This window comes from Cynocephalus volans, chromosome 1 (assembly GCF_027409185.1).
Source record: "Cynocephalus volans isolate mCynVol1 chromosome 1, mCynVol1.pri, whole genome shotgun sequence".
Lineage (NCBI taxonomy): Eukaryota > Metazoa > Chordata > Mammalia > Dermoptera > Cynocephalidae > Cynocephalus > Cynocephalus volans.
Window position 1 is genome coordinate 32,181,217 of NC_084460.1, and position 12,192 is coordinate 32,193,408.

The 12,192-nt window shown below is 48.4% G+C and overlaps 1 protein-coding gene across 5 annotated transcripts in view; it reads left to right on the top strand.

Moving 5' to 3' along the window:
- DLGAP4 (DLG associated protein 4) overlaps nucleotides 1-12,192 on the top strand; it is a 98,838-nt gene that overhangs the window by 23,305 nt on the left and 63,341 nt on the right. The gene's annotated exons all lie outside the window — the stretch shown is intronic.

Sequence of the window (12,192 nt, forward strand, 5' to 3'; positions counted from 1 at the left end):
GCTTGAGTGTGTGGAGGGCGCCACAGGCTGGGCATCCCTGCCTGCTTGGCCCTGCATGGCCTGGCACTTTGTGATCGCTTGTGGGCAGGCCTGGGCTATTTTGGAGCCGGCAGGATGTGATATCACTTGGGTGTTTATTTAGACTAGGCTGTGGGTGGGGGCTGTGTTCTTGCCAACTTGAGTGAGAAATTTTGCAAGGGGGTCCAACCTCCTAGGCATCTGGACTGCGGGGTTTGTGGCCAGAACTTTGCAGGCCACCAGAGTGGACAGGTGAACAAGGGTCTGTGCTGCTTTGGTCTTGCTGAGACTCAATTTAGGATGAGCTGGGAGGGTCTTGAGTGTTGGGTTTGGCGATATGAGACCTCTGGGGCCTTGATTCTGCCAGCTTCAAGATGTGTGACTTCTCCAAGCCTCAGTTTCCTTATCTATAAAAAGAGAATAATTATGCTAGCCACACAAGGTTGTCATGAAGTTCAAACAAAACATCTGTAGACATTTTTTGTGAACTCAGCCTGTCTTTAAACTGAGCACGAGAGAGGAAGAGTAGCTTGTGCAAGGGTACTCATCTAGTTCCTGCCGGAGCTGGGACAGGGTTGCAGGCCCAGGATTCCACAGTCCAGGGGTCTTTACCCTCCATTCTACTGCCACTCAGTTATTCAGAAATACACCTGCCTTTCCCATAGAGCAGGGAGACTGCTGTCCCTTATTTATGCCTGGTTGTCCTTTTTCAGTTTGTAAAGATAGGTGGGTGTGCCCAGAGGGATATCTCTGCTGGAAGACAGTTGGATTTTCCATGTTCCATCCTACTGTTGTTTAAGTGTGGGCCCTGCTTGGGCAGTGGCGCTTGGGAATAAAGTCAGTCAGTTTGAAGTTGTGAGCTCCGGCTGCTTTTCCTACTTCCCCCATAGAGTGCAGGAACAAAGGCCCCAGCTAAGAGAGGCTCCACAAAGAGCCAGGGTCTGCTGTCAAGGAGCCTAGGATGTCCTAGAACTTTGGAGCAGGGAAGGAGATCAGCTATTGTAGCCTCCTTGTCTTATACATGATGAGATGAGGCCCAGAAGGGCCAGGTACCCACAGAGGGTCAAGCCAGGACTCCTGGGTCCTGTTCCATGGCATTGCCTCTGAAGAAGTTCCTGTCATGCTGGTGTCATCTGCCCTTGGCATATAATGACAATCTCTAACATACATTGACCTTTTAACTGTGTGCTCGGTGCTCTGCACAGTACACGGACTACTTGCAGTGGGGAGTAGGAAGAGTTTGGTCCCTGGCCTGAAGTGAGGGGTTCAAGGTTGTGGTCCCCACACCTCATCCACTGTCAGAGAGGTCACTTTCCCTTGGGCTTCAGCTTCCTCATCTATAAAATCTTTATCCTAAGATTGATTCTGAAATCATGGAATCCCTAAAGAAATTCTGAGACAGAATGTCAAGGTTCTGTTCCTGGCTCTGAAGCTAAAATGCTGTGTGACTTCAAACAAGTGTCCTCCTATCTCTGGGCCTCTATTTTTCCTTCTGAAAAATAAGGGAGTTGGATGGCATGGTCTCTTAGGTCCTTTCAGCTCTGATATTTGAGGATTCTATGATAACTCAAAGGCCATCTATTTATACTTGCATCTCATCTTAACTTTTGAAAGTGTGCCTGATCACAGAATGAGAGAGAGTGTGCTGAATGCTACCAAATGTGTGCTGATGAAATGTGGTGGGTTTTCATAGGAGGGAAGTCCTGTCTGGGTAAAGGGCTCAGAAAGGCTTCTAGGAGGAGGCGGCGGCCGCTTTTGAGCTGAGTCTCTGTACCTGCCTCTTATACAAACTGTTTCAGAGAGTAGAGGTAGTATGGGCTTTAGAGCCACAGACAACTGGTTTTAATCATTCTCCATCATTTACTGCTTGTGTAATTTGGAGCAAGTTTCTTTCTTTGAGCCTCATTTTCTTCATCTGGATTCAAGATAATCATATTTACACTGCAGAATTATGGTGAGGATTAAACGAGATTATATATAAAAAAGACATCTGGTACACAGTAGGCACTTAATAAATGTGAACTTTCCCCTTCCAATAATATCTGGGTCACTTTTCTCTTTGTGGGAACAAGACAGATGCCCAACCTCTTACCCCAACTCCTATGGTTGGGGTTCAGGTAACAAGCAAAGAACCTTCTGGCTGTTCTAATAATAATAGGAGTAATCCTCTAGTCTCCCATGGGCTGTGTGAGGCATTGTGTAATATGCCAAGCTTTTTCCTAACCATTGTTCCTCACAACAGTCCTGGGAGGAAGTCAGAAGCCAGTGGAGTTCTTCAAGTTTCACAGGTGAATGAAGAATGGGGGTGCCCAGAGAGGACAGAGACCTGCTCAGGGTCCCACAACACGGTGGTGTTGAGGCAGGCTTGGAGCCCAGGCCTCTTGACTTTTCTTGCCCACAGCTTTTTTTCCAAGTTTATTGTTTCTGCCTGATAGCCTACCCCTCAGGCTGCCTTCTCTGTGTCTGGCATCTGTCCTGCAAGAAGGGTTTGCTTGACATTTCCTGTCTTTGAGCTCTTCTCAGATTTAAAGGAGGCTAGCTTGAGGCTGGATGGGGACTGAGTCACCATGTCCCCTGACTTTCTCATACTTAACACAACCAGACACAGCCAGAGGGCCTCTCACTGGACTTTCCTCCAAGAAGCTCAGATGGGGTCGGGAATGTGTGTCCCTGAGCTCTAGGGAGAAGGCTGTAGTGGTGGCTCTGTATGCATTTCTTCACCCCCCAGGCTCCCCAAGCCAAATTGAGAAGTTGCCCAGCCTTTCCTGCTTCAAGCCTTTATTTTACCCTCCCCCTATGGTGCTCTCTCTTCCCTTACAGTCTCACACTGTCAAATACCACCTCCTACATGAAGTCTCTGATTACTGGCTCTGGAGTCCAACTGTAAGTTCAGTCCTAGGTCCATACATTTGCTTAAAGTGTGACCTTAGCAGGTCACCTCACCCCTCTGTGCCTCAGTTTTCCCATATATAAAATTCAGGTTCCTCATCTTTTATGAAGTTCACGTCCTGAGTTCCTTCCCCAGAGATTCTCATTTAGCAGTTCTGGGGGCAGGAATGAACTTTTTAAACTAGCCCTCTTGAGATTCTAATGCTGAAAGCCTGTCAGCTGCACTCTAGGAAGCTGAACTGAGTATCCTGGGTTTGTATGACAGCCTGGCTTGTCCCTGCTGTGTGACCTTGGATTAATCAACTTTCTGTACCTCAGTTTTTTTCCATCAGATTGGGATGGAAACACCTACCTTGCAGGTTGGTATGTGAGGATTAGAAATGGCAGTTATCACAATCATCATCTTTGTTTTGGGCAAAATCGGTTGTTTTCAGAAGCAAGTTACTCTTGCCCTGCTTAGCCCTGGCAGCATATACTGTCAGACCTGGCCGGGGTGAAGGTGATGGAATTGAACACCTGAGCAGGAATGAAATCCAGTCATCAAGAGGAACTTAATGAGGTTCACAAGGTGTGTGGTATGAATACCTTTCAGATTCCGAGGTTTCACAGCCCTAGCAGTGACTGCCTTTCCTTTCTCAGCCTGTGCTGGGATCAGCTGTGTTTCTCACACACCTGTTCCTGGAAACAAAGGCTACCTTAAAGACAAATAAAATCTGAATTCTAGAGCTAAAAGATTGTTTCTTGTTTCACAGTAAGGAAGCAGGCCCAGGGAGGGGGACGGATGTGCCTGGGGTCCCAGAGACAGACCATACCAGGGCTGGTCTAGAGCCACAACCCTGACTCCCTGCCAGGTCTCCCTCATTTCTGTACATTGCTGGTCTGGATTACCAGCTGGAGAACTGGAACACTGAGGTTTGGTTTGGCCAGCGAACGGTTTCCTCACAAGAGCAAGAGAAGTGGTCCCAAGTGGTGGGAGCTAGACTCAGCTCAGTCTGGAGCTGAAGTGGGCTTGGAAGACACTTTCTTACCAGGGGCCTGGCCACCCAGCCCCAGGCCAGGCTCTGAGAGGATGGGGAAGGACCAACAAGGCCTCTGCCCTTGGGAACTTATGGAGACAAGGCCTGCAATTATGAGAGACTGTGTGACAGTCTGTAATTAAGCGTCTGCTGAGGAAAAGCATTTGTCTGAGAAGGAAGAAGTGAGTGTGAACCAGAGAAAACAAGAGCTTTTTGAGAGGGGCTGGGTTCGTGGAAGCAGAGAGTAGGGCTGACATTCTAGGAAATGGTTTGTGCAAAGGTGGCGGGGGGCTAGAAGGTAAGTATGCATTTAGGGAAACAGCGAGTACCTGAGTTTTGCTGATGTATCAGGGCTCTGGCTGGAAAATCTGGGAGGGGCAAGGAGGTTGTAGGCAGCGTTAACATTAGCTGAAAAGCAGAGGTATTGGGGAGCCGTGGAAGGTTTTAGGGCAGGGGTAGTACAACTAGATGACTTTTTCTTTCTTTCTTTTTTTTTGGCGGCTGGCTGGTACAGGGCTGGAGGACTTTTTCAAGAAGATGAATCATGCTGGGTGAATTGGAATGCATAAAAATGACGACAGGGAGGAGGCTTTGTAAGCATCCAGATGAGACAAGAGGGCGAGGTTCGGTGGGGCCCACGGGAGTGGGAAGATCCAGTTAGGGTAGCAGAGGACGTTGTGCTCCTGAGGAGAGCTTGGCCAGGGCCGTGGTGGCCCAGAGGGAAAGATGTTGGGTGTTGCTAGTTTGGGGCAGAAAGTAGCAGAGCACATTTCTTGTATGTCAGCTCTATGCCAGGCTCTGCACCAGGAGTTACACAGGTGCTGTCATGATATCCATACAACAAACCAGAGGCAGGTGGACTTATCATCCCCATTTTACAGATAAGGAAAATGTGGCTGAAACCCAAGACTAACTCTCTTAGAGAACTGCTCTTAGGATCCCGAGGATCTGAGCCTTCTTGCCCCTTGAATTAGGGGCATGCAAATACATCCCTTAAGGTCCACAAAACCCTGCTTTTTGATGACCTCAAAGGTTGGGATTGAGTGCCAGCTTAGAATTTCCTCAAGGTAGCCAGCCTCGTGGCTCACTCGGAGAGTGTGGCGCTTGTAGCGCCGAGGCCGCGGGTTCGGATCCTATATAGGAATGGCCGGTGCGCTCACTTACCGGCCGAAAAGAAAAAAAAAAAGATTTCAGCAAAAGAATTTCCTCAAGGTAGAAGAGTCAAAGGAGCTAGGGACCTTCATGTCAGCAGTTTGACACACCAGACTGTGAGAAGCCTCCAGGGTTGTGCTGCATGTATGTCCAGTCCAGCAGTGGGCACATCCATGACTGGGCCCATTGGAATTCTCAGCCAGGCCCTACTAGAGAGCATGTTCTCTGGCCCAGCCAGAGGAATCAGTCACCCACAAAGGCAGGAAGGAACTTGTCCCCAGATGCTTAGCGCAGGAGATCCAGGTGGTGGAGGGCAGGTTCAATTTCCTAGGCTGTAGCCAAGGATACCCACTGGGCATAGGGAAGGGGGAGGGGACTGGTATATACTGAATGGCTACTGTGGGAGGCAGCAATGATTGGTTCCAATGTACATCCAGGAATCTGTTGGCTTGGACAAGATCTTCCAGCCAGTTGTTCTCTGTGTGTAGCACCCATACACCCTTATCCTAAACTTGGTCATGAGACAGAGCAGCCACGTGGCAGGCACTTCCTACAGGTTCCCCTCACCCCACTCCTCCCTTGCCTCCAGTAAACACTCTCAGCATCCTTTTTCAAGTCTACTTTGGCAAATGCTCTGAGCCCTGCTGTATGCAGGGTAGGATGGAAACTGTAACCATGTTGTTCATACCAAAATCTGGATAAAGGTTTTGAAGAAGGATTTTTAAGCTCTTTTGGAACAGAAATAGCCTGATAAATATCATTTGGATATTGTAACAATGGACTAGAGTGACCTGTGCTGTCCACCATTTGCCGGATGCTTTCTTGTAAATTTGCTCATTTTTACATATTCATTGTTTTTGTTTTGTTTTCAGCATGTTGGCTCTGGATCTTTACTATCTGTTTAGCCTGTTTTGATTTGCAAAGCGCTTTTACCTACGTTATCTTGGTAGAACCTAACAGTCCCTGTGAGATTGTTACTATTCTTGTCATCCTTTTCCAGGAGAAAAACTAGGGTTCAGCAATAGAAAGTGACTTGACCAAAGTCACTCTGGCTGAGCTGCTCATTTATCCAACAGATACTTATTAAATGTTGCTGTGTGCCAGGCAGTGAACTGACTCTGGGGGTACACTGACAGGCAGAGCAGCCTTAGAGACTTAGCTTCTGACTTCCCAGACTCTGCAGCATCATTGAGGTCTAGCCAGGATCCACCCCATAGCTCCTGACTTTCACCCTGGGCTCTTTCCACTGCAGACCCCTGTCATTTGGGCCTATGCTTAGATCTAGACTGTTATAACCTGTGAACCCTCAGACTGGAGCATCATGGTAAAGCCATTTAGGGCGCAAGTCTCTGCAAACTAAACTTTGAAAGTGGCAAATGAGGTCTTCAGTAATGACTTAATTATGAACAGGGTGAGGAAGGCCATCTCAGCAGAAGACCATCTGCTCCTTTTCTCTGGGGAGAAGTCGCCCAAGGGCTGCTCTACCTAAGATCCTGGCCTGAGTTTTCTGTGGCCTCCAAATATTTGATTACAGCCTGCACAGGTGTGGAGCCTTATGGCCATGTGCTGAGCTGGGGACCCGTCTTGTCTCTTTTAATATTAAATGAGATGAAATAAAGGTAAGTCCTAGGATAGCAGGTCTGAAAAGGACTCTCTGCCTCAGCCCCCTCACTCCCCATGAGTGGGAACCAAACCTAGGTGGGAAGGGACTTGTCAGGATCATATATTTAGAGAGCCATTTCTTCCCCTTTCCCTCTCTTACCAGCTTGACTTAATTTCCCCAGACCTTCCTGGTAGGAACCCTCTCATCCCAGCCAAACAGGTTCAACATTCAAAGCCATCTTCAAATCCTTCCTATGCCTCAAGACCAAGTTTTTCCTCAGAGTCTTCCCTAACACTACCCCCATGCTCCAGAGCCCTGCAGTGCCAGGCTGCCTCAGTCTACTCTGAGAGGCTGACTGCCTCTTCCATAAGGCTAGACCAACAGCCCTTGAGGAGACTTTTCAAAATCTGGATGCCTTGGTCCTGCGCCTAGGGAGTCTGATGCCTGAGACCTAGGGGAAAGTGTCTCTGAATCCATTTTGCTGGAGTTATTTTTTGTGAGTAAAAATTACCTTTTTATTGAAAAAAAACAATATATGTATGTGGTTAAAATTTTCAAACATTGTAAAGAAAAAAGTACCCAATGAAAAATTATTCTTTCTTCCACCTAGATACCTAGGGTTTCCTTCCAGAAATATTCTGCATATGCCAGCAGCTATTTCCCTTTTTATTACGCAAATGGTGGCATACTCTCTACCTATTGTTCTCTACCATGCCTTTTTCACACAAGCCTAACTCTCTTGTAGGTTATTCTCTGTGGGCATGCACAGGTCCATGGCCTTCTTTTTTCATGAGCTTATGGCTTTCCATTGATGGATAGACCACCAGTTGTTTGTCCTCTTCTCAAGGATGTTTAAGATGTTCCCAGTCTTGCTGCTATAAACAGAGCTGCAGTGAACACCCTTCCCTACATATCTATGTGTACGTGTGCATGTATAGCTGTAGGAGCCATTCCAGCAAATGGAATTGCTGTTTCCAAGAGTCTGTGCACTTAAAAGTTTGTCAGATATTTTCAAACTGTCTTCTTTTCCATTCTGAAAAATGTATATATTTTTAAAAAGCACCCCATCCCCACCCCAGATTCATGTTCATTTCCTTGGTTAAGAAAGCACTATTCTGGGCTGGCCCGTGGCTCACTCGGGAGAGTGTGGTGCTGATAACACCAAGTCAAGGGTTAAGATCCCCTTACCGGTCATCTTTAAAAAAAAAAAAAAAAAGAAACCACTATTCTAATCCAGCCCACAGTTTTACAAATGAGGCAAGACCCAGAGAGATGAAGGGTTGGCCAGTGTCACTCAGCAGGCTTCAGTGGAGGTATCTCTCCAGAGTAAGGTGCAGATGGGAGGAAGTGAGGAATGAAGGGAAGAAATGGGCTGGAGGGATGGCAGGAGTGGAGCCACGATTGAAGGGGAGGGGACTCTGTTCCGGATACCTTGGGACCTTGTGTGACTTGGGCTCCAGGGAGAGGCATTTTCCCCTCCCACGTGAAGTCCTCCTTCATGAGCTTCTCTGGCGGGTGCTGCACCTGCTTGGCAACGGCTAGGCCAGTGAGCTCATTCAAATATTTACTGAGCTCCTGAGTCCCAATATTGGTTTGACTACTATGTCCCTGTTCTTCTCTGAGTCTGTTTTCTTTGTCTGAATGATTGGCAGGCTCATTCCTGCCTTTCTCATGTCAGTGGGCTATTGAGAAGATTTGGTAAACCAGCCAGCGGGAAAACATCTTAAAACAGATTATAGAGGTCTTAGCTAGACACTATGTGGGCACACTGGGGTCAACAGAATCTGATGTTTGGACCAGTCCTGGGTGAGCTGCTGTCAGCCTCAGCAGATGGCCTGGCCAGCCTTCAGGCTGGGAATTTTAGGGCAGCTGTTGGTGGGTGTCTCTTCTTTATTTTTATTTTTATTTTTTAAAATTTTTTTTGTATTTTTTTTTAAAGATGACCGGTAAGGGGATCTTAACCCTTGACTTGGTGTTGTCAGCACCACGCTCTCCTACTGAGCTAACCGGCCATCCCTATATAGGGATCCGAACCCGTGGCCTTGGTGTTACCAGCACCGCACTCTCCCAAGTGAGCCACCGGCCAGCCATAGTGGGTGTCTCTTCTTGCTGTGCCAAGACAGGGTCAGGATCTTGCTTAGGTGCTTCCTGAATTTACTGTGCCCCAAGTTCCTGGGACTTCCAGGGCCTGAGCAAGATAAAAGAGCTCAGACGGCATATGGGGGAAGGGAGTCAGGGAGACGAGGAGGGTATCTGCACTGCTGCCAGTTTTGCCTCCTCCCCCAAACTAACAGGGTGGCCCTTTTGGACTCCCCATAGGTAATCTCTGTAGCACTTTTAGCCCCCAGTGGTGACATGGTTGTGGAAGGGGAAGTTCTATCATTTTTTCTAGTTTAAAATGACATTTAAAAGTCACGATCCTGGCTCCTCCTTCCCATTTGATCAATGGGAAAGCTGAGGCCTGGAGAAGTTGAGGGCTTCCTCCCAGGTTTCCCAGTGAGTCAGCAGTCTTACTGGGATTAGAAACAAGATGTTCAACTCTCCCAGTCCTTAGCTCTCACCATCTTTCCTACATCGTCCCAGTCTTTAGTTTCACTTTGGGGTTAAAAACCAAAGTGAAACAAAAAGGCAAAGCAGGAAGCAGCTGCTTCAGGCCCAGCCCAGGCTGGGGGGAGCTCTAGCAAACCCAGGCCAAGCTGGTCTCACTAGGAGGGGAACAGGCCTCTTCCCTACCCAGTTCCACCCCTGTTCTAGAGTCTGGGGCAGGGGCTGGGTGGGGCCCTGCAGGGAGAGGCGCCAGGCTACAGACAGGCGGTGGTGTCCTAGCCCAGCCTGGCCCGCTGCTGTCTGGGAGACAGCCAATAGGACAGGTTACCTGGTAAAGTCAGCCTCACCCAGGTGTGGTCCCAGCCCAAGCCCCAGGTCGGCCTTTTAAACTCCCATCCTTCCGGGGCAGGGCTGAGCTGGAACTGGGCCTATGTTGGCCTGGGAAAGAAATCCCGGCATCTGAGTCCAGCGTTCACAGAACAGTTCACTCTCCCTGAAGGTAAGAGCTAGCGCCCTGTCGCCACCATGAAGACTGTTAAACTTTTGATTACTGTGGACCCTTACCTCAACCCATGATAGTTTCTTCTCAGGACCCAGATGACTGAAAGCCCTTTTGCCCTGGTCCCAGTCCCTGTCTCAGGGACTTGGAGAGGACAAGGAATGGGGGAGCAGGAACCACATGGCTTCTCACCTCTTTATGTCATTGAGTTAATGGGTGGCCCCAGGCAAGACTCTTCCCTGCTGTGGCCCTTAGATTCCCCATTTGTTTCTCAGCAGGAGGATGTTCCTTTTAGCTCTGCTGTTCAGTTGAATTGACTGCGGTTGCTGGAAGCTGGTGAGAGTATCGTAACACCCAGTTTGGTTGGCTGGTGTTCAAAGATTAGCTGTTATCTAGCTAGCTGGGGTCTCAAATTCCTATTCTCTGCTTTTTCTGAGGAAATCCTCAGACTTGCCAGAGCAGATATAGTGTCAGTTTTGTTGCTTCAATTAATATGATATTTATGTACCTCTCCTCTGCACAATCACAAGGCTCCTAAGCACAGAGCTGGTGTCCACTCTCTGAGGGCACCCGCTAAGCACACAGTAGGTGACCAGGAAGCCGTTTGTTGAATGACTCCATTGATGATCCACACCGACCATGCTATTTCCTTGGAATACAGAAAGATGGCATTTATAAAGCCCAATGGTGTGCAGCTGAGCCGGGCACAGTGAGTGGGGAGAAGTCCACACCCCAAAGGTTGTATGGACCCATAGTTAAGAGCGTAGCTCTAGAGTCAGACTGCTGGGGTTCAAATCCTGGGCTGCTACCTAGAGTTGTGAGACCTTGGGCAAGGTGCTTAACCTCTCTCGACCTAGTTTCTTCACCTGAAATGCTAATATTACCTGATTGTAGTTTCAGCATGAGGACAAGCGAAATGTGTGTAAAGCACCAAGCATGGTGCCTGGTATAGAGGAAGCACTAAAGAATGTTAGCTGTTGCCATACTTATACCCAGGGGGAAAGAGAAGACTTGAAGTAGCTAATGACTGTCCATGCCTGGAAAGATGTAGGTGGACTGGGTGGGCTTTTTGGAGGGGAGTCAGTCATTTGTTGGCTGTTTGCCGAGTGCAGAGATCTAATGGGGAATATGGAGTGAGTCAAGGGAGGCTTTAGAGAGAAAGTGACCTTCAGAACCTCCAAGCTGAGTAGGTTCCAGGTGGATGGAATTTTTGAGGGGAGAGTGGCCTGGTTGAGGGAAGGGTGGCAAGGGGCAGGCTGTCCAGGAGTTAGAACAGCCAAGATCAGGCTGGAGAGGTCTGCCCAGGGCCAGCAGGGTCTACTCGGCACCCAGAGCTGGGCTTTTTCTCTGCAGGGTCATCACCACATCCAGGCAGTTTTCTGCTGGGGGCTGTGACTAGGAGGCCTGAGTGTACTGTGAATAGATTTGACAGTTCTAGCCTCTCCTGGAACTTTCTTGCCTTCCCAGGCTTCCCACGCTTCATGACGTGGCTGTTGCCTTGCACAGGGGTGTGGTAACAGTCAGGAGTTGTTTGCCTGCCTGCACCAGTGCAGACCAGGATGGGGTGGGGGCAGCGGGACTTGTCTGACAGCACCCAATAAAGGCAGGGCTGCCACCGCTACTGCCCCAGCAGTTTCTTCAAAGGGGGTACTTGCAACAGTGCGTGGGAACAGTCTAGAGGAAGGGGACTTGGGTTCCTTAGAAGCAGCTACCTCCACTTTTCTTTCCAATCAGCCATTTATATATTTGGAGTGCCAGGTGCTGTGCCTGGAACCAGGAAGAGAGTAGGGATCAAGATGACTTCCATCCAGCTTGGAGTCTCCATCCAAGCAGGTAACAATTTAAAAAGATACTGTCTGATTGCGTTAAGAGCCTGAAGCAAACAAATAGGTGTCAAGAGGGACCTATTCGGGGAAAGCACAACGGGAAGGAGGCAGTCAAGGACAGACTGGGAACAGCAGGTGTCAGGACCCTGAGGTGGGAGTGTTTGGTATATTGAGGGAACAAGGAGAGGTACAGGTTACATCTGGTGTGGTCTGAAAGGTCAGGCAGGGCCCTGTTGGTCTCGGTGAGCCTAGTTAGGTTTGAGGCAAATATCTTTGCTCACCCCGTAGGATCCAAGGGCATCACTGTATTAAGAGGTGTGGTAATGAATGTACTGTAAGTGATTTTGTTTTAAAATTAACATCAAAACTTCCAAATCCTTATTTATTGGTTTTCATACTGATCATGTCATCAAGAAAAGGTTTCTTCAGCATTCCCTATGTATTGCTAACTCCCTTTCATGCACTACTATGTGGTTCACAGAGCCCTGTTGCTTCTCCTGTTGCTGGGGAAAGTGGGTTGCAGTAATTATTGCTGTTCTCAGAGGCGATGGAACAGAGAGGAAGAGTGACTTGCACAAAGTCACAGAGCTTCATCAAAATATGAAGTCGTGGTTCACAGTTCTTTCTATTCTATCTGCCACA